This window comes from Chanos chanos, chromosome 6, assembly GCF_902362185.1.
Source record: "Chanos chanos chromosome 6, fChaCha1.1, whole genome shotgun sequence".
Classification (NCBI taxonomy): Eukaryota; Metazoa; Chordata; class Actinopteri; order Gonorynchiformes; family Chanidae; genus Chanos; species Chanos chanos.
In genome coordinates this window covers 27,540,481-27,552,880 of record NC_044500.1, presented here as the reverse complement: position 1 = coordinate 27,552,880, position 12,400 = coordinate 27,540,481, and positions in this window count along the sequence as shown.

Below are 12,400 nucleotides of genomic sequence, written 5' to 3'. Positions count from 1 at the left end.
TGGATGTCTAAAAGAAGCAACAGGACGGTCACTGGAGATCAGACAACACACACACACACACATACACATACAAACACACATGCCAGAATTCTCGGAGTACCACAGCTCCGGCGTAGGAATGGAGATTGGAATCGTGTGAGGGAGAATGCAGGGAACTTCCACTGGGTTGTGTGCTATGCTTCTCTCTCATTATCACGCTTCCAAGAGTGACTGGCATACTGTTAGAGACACTCACACCAGGATCATAGACATACATCACTCAAAGAGATCACTGTCACAGCCGTTGTCCAACGTCATAAACACAATGTTCGCACTCAATGCCCACAGCCTTAACATCTTTAACCTGTTTTGAAATTACAGGTGCCAGCCTTCACCTTATCACCAGAGACTTACAAGCCATTTAGGAGAACAGAGCAGGTCAACACAGTGTTACCTAATGAGCTGCTGCTCTAACGGCCATTGTCTGTTTTAAGTAGCTGATTCAGCCTCAGCTCTCTCTAGACCAGGCCTTATCCCAACCATAGTGAGAAAGGTAGTAGTTTGAACGAGATCAGCTGATCTCACTGATTGGGTATTGGATGTACCTAAACACGACATTAGCTCCCCCTGCTGTTTCCTTTTGGAAGTGACCAACCCAAGTGCCTCCCACAGTCGTACTCTATGTGAGAATTACAAGACTGAGTGAGCTTAAACCAAATCACACAACCATGAAAAATTTATACATTCAAAATATGCCTGTACTTAAAGTATGTACACAGAAACTTACAGTTCAATTTTACAAAGATGAGTTAATGTAGGCCTGGACAGAAATGGTCACAGCTTAACTCTCTGGATGTATTTTTTTCCCTCTGCTCCATTCAGCTCAGCCTAATCCTGAACTTTGCAGAATCCCCAGAGACTAGATTTTTTCATCACTCTTTTTTTCATATGCCGTACTTAGGAAGCTGATGCCCATTGAATACTGCTTGCTGAGGCTGGAGGTCGTCGTCTTCAAGGGGAAAGGCGAAATTCAAAGAAATGTCACGTCGAGCTCGGAGGAACGGAGAGGCAGAGGTGCAGAAATGTGAGGTGCACGGAGAGGCATGCTGGAGATCTTTTATTGATATTCTTTATTATTCTCTTTGTCTGGATTCAGAGCCTGGATAGAGCTTCTAAAAAACAAGTCAAAAAATACCATACAAACTTTATATCTATGGACAGGGTCCACATTTTTGTGTTGTCTATATTGAATTGATTGAAGATTATGTAAATTTTTTTGGTTTGTTTGTTTATCATCGTTACCCTACCCCTACTTTCAGACATACCAGACTGAAAATGTTGTTTAAAGACCATTATACCTGCAGTTGCCTTTGAAAACTGGTTCAGTATGGTTATGGTATTTAGCTTACACTGTAAACTGATGCATTTCTCATGATACTATACACAGGTGCCATTGTTCTGTTATGAAAAAAATATCCCATTAGGCTAATGAAGTATTTCATTCAGGATGCATTTCTTCTGTGTGATTTCAGCTGTGTAAACGGACCATGCCAAAAGCAGCTTTCCTTTCACTACAAAAATACATTTGCCGCTAAGTGGCTCCTATGACATTTGCTCACATGACACACATGACAGATCACACACAAAGTCATGAATCTAAAACCAAACATGACATTCACTTTGTTACTCGAATGAGTGTAAGCTGCACTCAATACATTAGTTATGAAATGCAAAGAAGTCCCTAACCTATACCGAAAAGCGTAGGATCCTTGTATTGTGTTTCCTTTCTGAATGCACCTGGCCTGAAGCACTGAGATGACTAGGGACTTTGTGTTACCTGATTTTCTAAGTGGAGCCAAAACAAAGCACTTTGAATAAATTAGTCTACCGACGAACTGCTGAAGGTTCCTCCAGGGAGCACTTGAAGGGAATTTGACAAGGCGAGACTGCGTCTGTGTGTCTGTGATGCAATAGCAAACAGTGAGTGGCTCATCCAGCCCTACTGTGGCGCAGTCTATCTGTAATGTCTCTTTTTTCACATGAAATTCAAACCATACCCATAAGCCACCACGTCACCCAGAACAATTCCTTTTTTCATTTTCCTAAAAGCAGGAGTCTTTCTGAGTATTTCTGCCTCTCACTGATGGCAGCTAGAGGACACACATACACACAAACACACACACACACTCACACACAGACAGACAGACAGACAGACACATACAGATAGAAATAAACAAACACACACACACACACACACACACATACACACTTTATCATCAACCTGCATTATTAATTAGGCAGTGAAGAAGTGATGTGCTGGCATTTGTTCAGTGTAAGGACAAAAAAAAGAGAGAGAGCATTTGATAACAGAGTGGCCTGTATGTCTTGTGCTGGATGAATGAGTCCAGTCATTCATCGAGCACTGGACGAGTATGTTTGTATTCAGAGACGACTGAGCTTTTACCATCAGTGTTAATGCACTGGCCAAGTTAGATTCTATGGTGTCAAGGGTATCTCTCAAGACAGAGAAACAGGACGCCTTGGATGTCTGCCACATTTTCAAAGCCACTGCTTCTGACTCACTCTTCCATAAATCTAATGATTAGACCAGTCCTAACATCACTGGCTCACCCTCTATGCATTCAAAGCATTGTGCAGCATCGAGACATACATTTAATCACAGATCTCTTCATCCTAGTGTGTAAACAAAAGTCTGGAGGCGGATTTTTTTAAATGGATAATGCAGAGGATGTGTTTGGCTTCTACACTATTAAAATCACCTCTAAAACTTAACTTTTCAAGGTCAATTCAATAGTATCATTTGCAGCTAATGAGCTGAATAAATTAGATTCTGTTCCATATAAAGTGTTTATTTCCCCTTTTATTTCAAGAAGCGACTGAGGATGTTATGTGTCTTTGAAGCAGGGAGCAAGCAGGAGATCATGTTGGTACAGCCCTACAGCAAATGACTGGTTTAAATGTTTTGCTTAAGGGCATTACAGCCTGACTTTGCCATGGGACTATGAACCTGTGTCCATAGTTCCTCTGTGTACCAGGGCTTTTCTTAAGTCACTTTGGGATTTGAGAGCAGTAACCTTTCAGCTCCCAGTCAGTAGCTTCAATCTGAAAACTGTCTGCTGACCCTCAGCAACTCTGTAGGTCTTAGTTAGAAGAAAAGATGACTTTTTTTTCTATGCCCGACTGAAGTATAGCAACACAAAGTATAGAAACATGATTTAGCCATTACATCACATTTTAAGGGTCCATGCATTAAAGATATTGTAACAGAGACTTTAAATGAGAAATAAACCTTTTGGAAATTAATATTTTTTAATGTTCCTAATATTTTGGTTTTGTTTCTGACAAATGTACTATTCACGTGAATATGGCAAACATGTCTGCTGCCCTCAAACAATTCTGCAGTCTTCAGTCGGAAGAAAAAATGTACTTTTTTAGATGTCTCATTGAATAAGCTACACAAAGCATATCAGCATATTTTACCTGAATCCACTAAACTTTATAAACTCATGCCTAGTGCCCAGCATAGTGGCGAAACATATTTTCCAAGTGCAGAATTTACCTCAAGTCATTGGCTAATGTTATGGCACAGCTTAGAACAAGAGCCATAAAGATCTTCAAGATAAGGGTTTGAAAACATGCTCCATTTGCCACCACATAAAATAGAGTTATCCAGGAAACAAACAGAGCTGAATGTGACACTAACTGTTAGAAATCTAGTGAAGAAATTAAACTCTGCCTGACTGCAAAACGAGCCTCTTTACAAAACCCTTTGCAGAAGCTCAAGATTTAAGTGCACACCACAGTTATACCGTTTGACACGATGGAAGACTTTCTAGACTTCGTTCAGACAACCAGCTTCAGATCCAAGAGGAGAGATTCAGAGTGTTTAGATACTGAAGTCGCTTGTGGCGGAAGTCGAAGAATCAATTAATGTAACAACATCTTGGCATTGATTTTAAGACATCAAACTGACGAAGTTTGAATGCCACAGCAGAGTGATAAGTTTAACGTCAGCAACAACAGAACAGCTGAAAGAACTGTTTGTTCTAGACGGTTGAATTTGTTTTGTTTTTGTGACACTTGTAACACCAGTCAAGTACAACCTGCAACAAACTTGAATTCTTCTGAGGTTTAGAGTAAATCTGCATGTTCTACATCAGACTGAATGGTTCGTTAAAAGGATATATTCAACCTAATACTTTGGTTTTATTAACAAAAGTATCACATATATTAACATTACGAACATTTAAATACAAAGACCACTGGTAATTCGTTCACTTCACATTCCTGATTTTCTTTCGACACCCTTACGCTTATCATCGAAATGAAGCGAGTCATTTTAATACATGCGCTCTGCACAACAATCGTTCAGTGACGTTCGCCTTTTATTAATACTGAGGTTTCGTCCGCCCTCCAGGAGGCGTGAATCATACTAAGTACTTCTGGCCACGTCTCCAGGGAAGGCCCAAATTCATATCATTGATTTTGGATAGTGGGGTATTGAGCTCCATCAAATCCATTTAATTAGTACCGCGGTAGTGAAACGAGAAGCAGGGAACAGACAACGGCTGACATTGGCTCGACGATAAAAGTTGATTTGTTAAATTGCCTCTAAACGAAGATAAAGATCTTTCTCACAAATGATATCTCACATATCTAAGCCACTGCGGATGATTCTTCAGCGACAATGCTTTAAAATGTGACACTGACAATATATACATATACATACATATACATACATATACACACACACACACACACACACACACACACATATATATATATATATATATATATATATATATATATATATATACACACACACATACACACACACACACACACACATGCACACAGAGTATATATGTTTTTTCCTCAGTGCGTGTTAGTATGGGCTATATATCTTTTCGCGAAGCTCCCTCCTGTGTTTAATAATTTAAGCATTATTAGCTTCGCAGACGCAGGGCACACGTCTATCCAACTCTTGCCTAAGAAACTGTCCACCCCTACTACGAAGCACCTCAAAGAAAAAAAAACACACACTGTAGCCCCTTAACGCTTTACGAAGCTACTCTATTATCCAATACAACGCTGCTCACAGCTGAATTAAAGAATCTGTGTTGTCTAACTCCGCAACATTGTATAGCCCACGGCATCTACGTGCTTCTCCCTGACACTGCGATTGGTTTTCGCTGCGCTCCTCTCTCTCTCTCCCTCTCTCGCCCCTTCTCTCGCTCTCCCGCTCTCATCCCTTCCTTCTTCTCTCTGACTCTGTTTTTCATAACTCAGCATTCCCTCTGCATGTACTGCAAAAAAAGAAAAAGAATCGTGCAGGAGGAGGGTCCTCAATATGTGTGCGGTGTTCAAAAGAAAGCCCTTCATCCAATTAATGACGAAGAGAGTTTTTATTGAACAGCGATTCAACCAATGAGCTGCCAGTGCCGGGAAATACAGCAGTGAAACACCGGAGAGTCTGATGCTGAGGCAGGATTGCGGTGTGTGAGAATGGAAATGTGTGAGAGAGTGTCTTTGCGTCTCTCCTGATCTGATCGACTGAGCGTTATCAAGCATACGCTTGCTGGTGTGGGTGTGTGTGAATGTGAATGTATGTGTTGGAGCGTGAGAGAGCTTATGAGTAGGACATCTGGGGTGTGTGACCGGACCTGAATCTAATTGTATTTATTTATTTAATTAATCATTTGCCTAGAGAAGAGGATAAAACAATTCAAGAGACCTCATCCCGTAAAATCTACTTTTCTCGTTTCAAGTTCTTGTTAGGGCGCGCTTCAATCTCTGCCGAAGTTTTTCTCTTTCTTCTTCGTTTTCTTCAGGTACGACCCACCAGCTCAAGGTAAGCGCCACTTTTTCATGTAGTGCTCAATAGAGGGATCTGCTGCTATCGATGTTGTTTTTACTAAAGAAAAAAAAGAGAGAGAGAGAAAGAAATCTGCGTATGTTCTTTAACCTGTCTTACCACAACAGTAGAATGTTGCAGTGTTGTAATGTACAGGGTCATAACAACATCAGGTGAAAATTTCCCCCTTCGTTGAGACCCACACGGGAGCGCTGCAGGAGAGGGGAGGGTTTGCCTGAGTGGAACTTTCTCAGCGCTCAGGCAAGTCCTTGTGCGTAGCATCTCACTGCTGCAGTATCCGGTTACATAATAGCGGCAAATGTGTGGAGCATGAAACTCGAGAGTTTAAACACTGGGCAGTACCAGTGTCAAAAACAACATATAAAAGCACTACACACACACACAGACACACACACACAGAATCATCATTCACAAGATAAGTAAACAGGGCTTAGACGCATTTGTCCCTAAACCCGCTGAAATTAGATTTCACGGAAAGTTGTAACTGATACGCTATAATATCATTTGCACTCTGCGGTGATAATCTCATAAGAAGAAGTAATAAGAATTAGAATTATTTGATTAATTTAAACATTTTTACAAGAAAACGGTCCCACAATGTACTGTCAATCAGAAGAAAAGCATTGTGAGGGCAGAGATGATTGATGGATCTCTGTTGCGTCGCTCTAATGCTGGCTTCAGTTTTGACGTCCCAGAGAGAGGTAAGCGGCGCTGCCACAGCAGCTGAGCGAAGCCAAGCCCCATTCTGCTGAACAAGCTGTTCTCCCTAAATGAGGCACTAGCACATATACACTAAGAATTTACTCTTATTGCTTCCTCTCTGCGAAGCTCACATATACCACACACTTGATTTAGAGATCGCTTTCATCGTTTCCCCAATAATATATAAACTGCACTCGTTAAGGGTGAAAGTTCTGTGTTGTGAAGTAGGACAGCAGGAGGTTTGATGGATTGCGTATAGAATTGAAGGGCATTGATTGTCAGGTAAAAGATTCTACTGAAGTCAGTGTTTCTCTTGTAATTCTTTTTCTTTTGTTTTCTTTTCTTTTTTTCTTTTTATATCTTGCTTGTCCCATTTAATCTTTTGCCACTGAAGCACGGAGTACCAGTGCTGCAGTTAAACAATATCACAGAGATTCTGAGATGTAGAAGAGAGGGGGAAAATTCAGAGATAATGTTATTGATTGCGGTGATGACGAGTGAGAGCTGCATGTGCTGTGTCAGATAGGAGGAGCAATAGGGGGAGGTGGTATGCGTGTGTGTGTGTGTGTGTGTGTGTATGTTAGGGTGTGAAGGGGAGCTCTAAGGCAGCTGTGCTTGAATGGTCTTCCTCACTATTCTCCAGGGTCCCACCTAATGAAGCCAGTAGTTTAGATGCAGAGAAATCCCCCACCCCTCCCCACTTAAAGAAGAGGTGAGACTGAGGAGGCAAAGCACAGAAATGAGCTTCACACACACACACACACACACACACACACGTATGCATGCAATCTATATAGTGCAGTGCTGGCCATGGGGGGTGGGGTTGGTTATTGTGGAAATGTACTGCATGTAGAGTAAGGTGAACACCCCCCCCCTCCTCCTCTGAGAAATTAGAGAGTACAGACTGCTTAAAGGGGTTTGCTAATGTCTGAAGAGAAACGACATCACTTTTTATGACCTGCAATAATGGATGGACCTTGGGAAGTAATGACGCAGTATTAAGAATCATAAGTCACCAGTCCCGTACTGTGCCCTTATTGTGAGAAACAGCTTTGGTGCTAGCAGGCTCATGTCGCAGGGTCTGGTCCATTCTTCTGTTCGACATTTGCTGGACATTATGTAAAAGCCCAGAAGGTCAGCTTTCACGAGACGTGCTTGTGCCTTTGGGGAAGCCCGCTGCAGATTTTTGCTGGCGATATATATTGGCGCTGAAACATATCTATGAGCTTCTGCTAGAGCTGCTCTCTGGGGTGCTGTGTATTTTTAAAGGTAGATATGAAGTTGATGGCTCATGAAATTGAATTGCGTTTCTTGTCGTAATCACACCCTTCTCAAAGTGGCCCGCATTAACACAGTACGTCAGGGCCTCGCATATGTGTCTATTTGATTCAGCGTCACTGAAATAGAGGGCAATAAAACAGTGAATGTGTGTGTGTGTGTGTGTGTGTGCGTGTGTGTGTTTGCTCATTTGTACTTTATGTGAAGAGAGACAACACATGGAACACGAGGCCGTGGTATCCACCTGCTTCAGCAGGGTGTCGTAATCTATGAAGAGGCAGTGCTGTTGACTTACTCTAAAACAGAGCCATCCAATCACAGCTGACAATTTACACAACAGCCAAGCACATTCTACCACACTCATGCATTCAGGCGCATATTTACTAAGACACCTCAATGAAATAGACTCATTCCCTTCCTAGCAAAATATGATGAAAGATGCTCTCGCCAGTGGTTTGGTTTGTCCATTTAAGAATATTCAAATCCTCAACCTTTTATTTATTACAAACATTTTCTACTTATAGTTGATTATGAGGACAGATCATTTCAACATTTGATAATAAGATAAGGGTGTTTAAGATAACTATTTTTGCTGTGGATGTGCTTTCAATAAGAGCTCTGTCTTGTATCCCAGCTGGATTGCTCTGATGGATTTTCAGTCATAATCTAAGAGTAGGTAACAAGATCTTAGAAGAAAAGTTAGTTTTGATTGGAGCCTTCAAAACAGTTTCAAATCAAAAAGTAGTTTCTGTGCTGTCGAAGGTTCTAGAAGTTTCTTTTGCTCAGACAGAGCTTTGATTTATCTGTACCTACCTTGTCTCATTTATCATGACTGACGGTTGAGCTTCATAAACTCACAGTTCTATGTGAGAACAACTCCAGAAAGACCATTTTCTCTAAAGCAGACTGCTGGGAGAACACTTTTTCTTTCATTTTGTCATGTTACCAATAACTGTGTTTAAGTTTGTTTGCATGCTCTCTCCAAATGTGTTCCTGTTTGTTGCAGGCAGATCATGGAGAAGCAAAAACTTTCTACGAATTACTCATAAGTTCACTGGACAGTGTAGATCGGTGTAAACCTATACTGGATTTTCAGATGGTTTTATAGAGTGATATTTTCCAGTTACAGTGAAGTGGTGTTCTGGGGGAAAAAAAACATGGAGTGTGTGGTCAGACACATAGAATGTACTGAAGCTAGAACAAAAACACATCTCTGATTTAGTCAAAAGTGTCTGACATACCACTTCTGAGAAATCATCAAATAAACGTAAAAGTCAGATACCACATCACTAATCCTCAAGATAGCCCATACAGAAACACGGTCAATAACTGTTTAGCTAAAGATAATGGTTTTTCCCAGCGAGAGACAATGACACTTTTCAGTTCCTCAGAGCGATATTAGCGCTGATAGCCCGGACACTTGTAGGGCAAACAAATTCCCTCTCAATGTCATAGCATTACTTAAAGAAGATAAAGAAATAATGTAATTGCATATTGTTTTTACTTTGTGATAGAAAGGGGAGAGGGGTACTGTTTGTCATTGCAGCAGTGATTCAAAATGTGAAACAGAGATTTCAGAAAAGTGCAGCATACACAGTTTCAGTCATGATTACCATGCTGAATGTCATCCTTGTGAAAAAATGTCAGAAACACTTTGTGTGCTGATGAAAACTAATGCAAACAAACACACTCACACACACAGACACACACACACACATACACACACAAAGCTGCAAAAGCAGAAAAGGACAGCACAAAAGAAAGCAGAATCTGCACTTTTTTAAAAAATAATGCAACATTAAAAAGACTTATGTCTTTGAACGTCTGACCAATATCAAACAATGAAATGAATCAGTTAAACTAAATGGACTAGTTAAGTGTCATTCTTTGTGCCTTTTGGATCAGAAGCATGTGGGTAGTTTTGGCGCCTAGAGCATCACTTCTCTTTTTGGTGAGATAGGTTTGTGTGAGTGTCTGTGTGTGTGTATGTGTTTGTGTATCTAAATGAGTGAGCTGGTTGAGATGTTCATATGTGTAAGTGCTCTTCCACTTCTCCCCCTGCAAAGATAGTGAAACATCCAGGACCTGCATTCACACTGACTGAGATCTGTTACTCTTTAAAAGTGTCCCAGCAGACTGACTGTGTCATTCAGACTAAAGACAGAGAAGCTTCACTCTACAGCCTTGTTTATTTTGCCTGCTCTTCAGAGTAAAGAGAATAAACCACACATTGCCTTGGTCGTAACTGTACTGTAACTCTAGACAGAAAACAAATTTAAATCTATATTTATCATAATGTAACTCATCCTCTAATACGTGGGTTAGTAGTTGGCAACAGAATGACTGTGTGAAAAGCGGAGAGCGTAAAAATGAGGCGTACATAATAACGAATGGCAGGGTAGATGACTCTGGCCCACATTGCCTCAGGACGTACTGCAGGCTGCCTGCCACACATTGCGTGGCCACTGGTGCAGTCTCTTTCTGTGCCCCCCCCCCCTTCCCCTCCCCCCAGGGGAGCGCACTGTCAGCTGCTCTGCCTCTGCTCTTTTTGTTCCAGCGCGAAAAGGCACTTTCTACCGAAACAGACCCGCTATGACCTCCGACCAGTCGTACCTGTTTATTTATACGGCGTCGTGTGAATAATTAGTGAATGCAGAGCGGAGTATGACGGCAGCAGAATCAGTCTGGTGCTGCGTTTGTACTGTGATGAGAGGAAAAGAGATCAATGCGTTCGAGGTCAATGCAGAGAGTCCCTGAGGCCAATGGATATATCTGACTCGCGCCATATTGGTTCACACCAACCTCACTGGGCTGTGAGACCCAGGCTAGATTCATTGTCACCATGTTTTAGAGGACAAGAAGGAAGTCAAATTTTTAAAAAAAAGAGAAGTTGTGCATGGTGTTTGACACGGTCTGTTTGTGTGAGGTGTGTCGACATGTTTTCCTCATTCACCCGAAAATGCAAATTCATCATTGTCTTGGCAAAACTCCACTGAACAGCGAAGTTGGAAGGTTACATAAACTAATAAAGCAGCTCCAAGCCAGCTGAAATGTCCTTAATTGAACAAAGCCCATTTGCATGGTGTAGCACATGGAGTTATTCCGCCAGGTGCTGTATAATTAATGGAGAAAAAAAATGAAGTACATATTCTTCTGTGTGTGAGAAAATTGAATATCCATATCACCCTCTCAAATCTAATCCTCATTTCTTCTCTCTAATATTTCCATGATCGTATCCTTGTAAATTATTTTAATCACTGTTTAATCTGCGTAGGCCGAGAGGCACCGCAGAGAGGTAATCCCCTGCATTTTGATCTGCCACCTGCATACGTGTTAACGTTAGTTTAATGATTGATCAATGCGTGGCAAAACCATGATCAAATTGCAGGCCAAAGGCCCCGAGCCAGCAGGACAGAGCGGCGGGCTGCTGGGATTCCATATCATACTATGGATGCGCCGTCTGAAATCAATGCAGTCTCTCTACTGCCCCCTTCTGGTTTGAACAGAGGATTGATCTCAGACTTCATTCCGTATAGACAGAGCTTATATGAGTCCCTCAGGTCTGATTATGTTGAGTCCCTCAGATCCTCTGGCTTTGCAGTGCTTTGTGAGTTATCTGTAAATCTTAAAACCTATGCTAGACATATCGCTGTGATGCACCTACTCAATTACAGAGACATAGCAAGCTATAGAAAAATTTAAAGAACCTATTACTGCATGGATGTAATATAGTGTAGACTTGAAAGAACAGACTGAACAATAACTGGCATTTATTAACAACTTGGATTCGAATCAAATGAATAAAAATGATGCAGGAATGGTGCAGGGAAGCCTAAAGCAAACAAACAAACCAAAAACAGCCCAAAAGCTCTACAGAGGCAGCACACACGCACAGGAGCAGAGGAAGTGCTGACAGAGAGGGGCAGAAATAATTAGTTTGTGAGCAAGTCTCAGTGGGTCAGCCCTTTTCTGAGGCACTTAGTCAAACTGGCCCAGATCTCTATGGTCGGGAAGCTGGATCTCTGGTTTCGGCCCAGTCAGTTCCCCACTTCAGCATGCCCAGTCGCCTTACCAGCCCAACCCAGTCCATCAAACTATTTTTGGTGCCAGTTAGGGGAACAAAAGGAGTGTGTGTGTCTGTGTGTGTGTGTGTGTGAGAGAGAGAGAGGGAGAGAGAGAGACAGAGTATCAGTGTGTGTGTGTGGGGGGGGTGTGTATATAAGAGTGTGTGTGTGTGTGTGCGTGTGTGCACACAAATGTGCGGGTTGGTGTGTGTCAGTCATAGAACCATGCTGGAGCAAGGCAGAGTACTTATGGGCCAGAGTGCCTGGCTGGCCTAATTTGTTCGACCTTCACTGTAGAAGGAGGCGCTTTACAGAGGACAGTTTAGCTTTGTTTGTGGCACGAAGAGCCAACAGTTTCTCCATCACGGTACAGCCACTGGCTTTTAGTCTCTAGCTTTTAGTGAACAAACTTCAACTATTAACTCAAACTCGACCGTTCACCACACCCTAATGTCAGCTTGTCCACTACAGCCCAAGACAT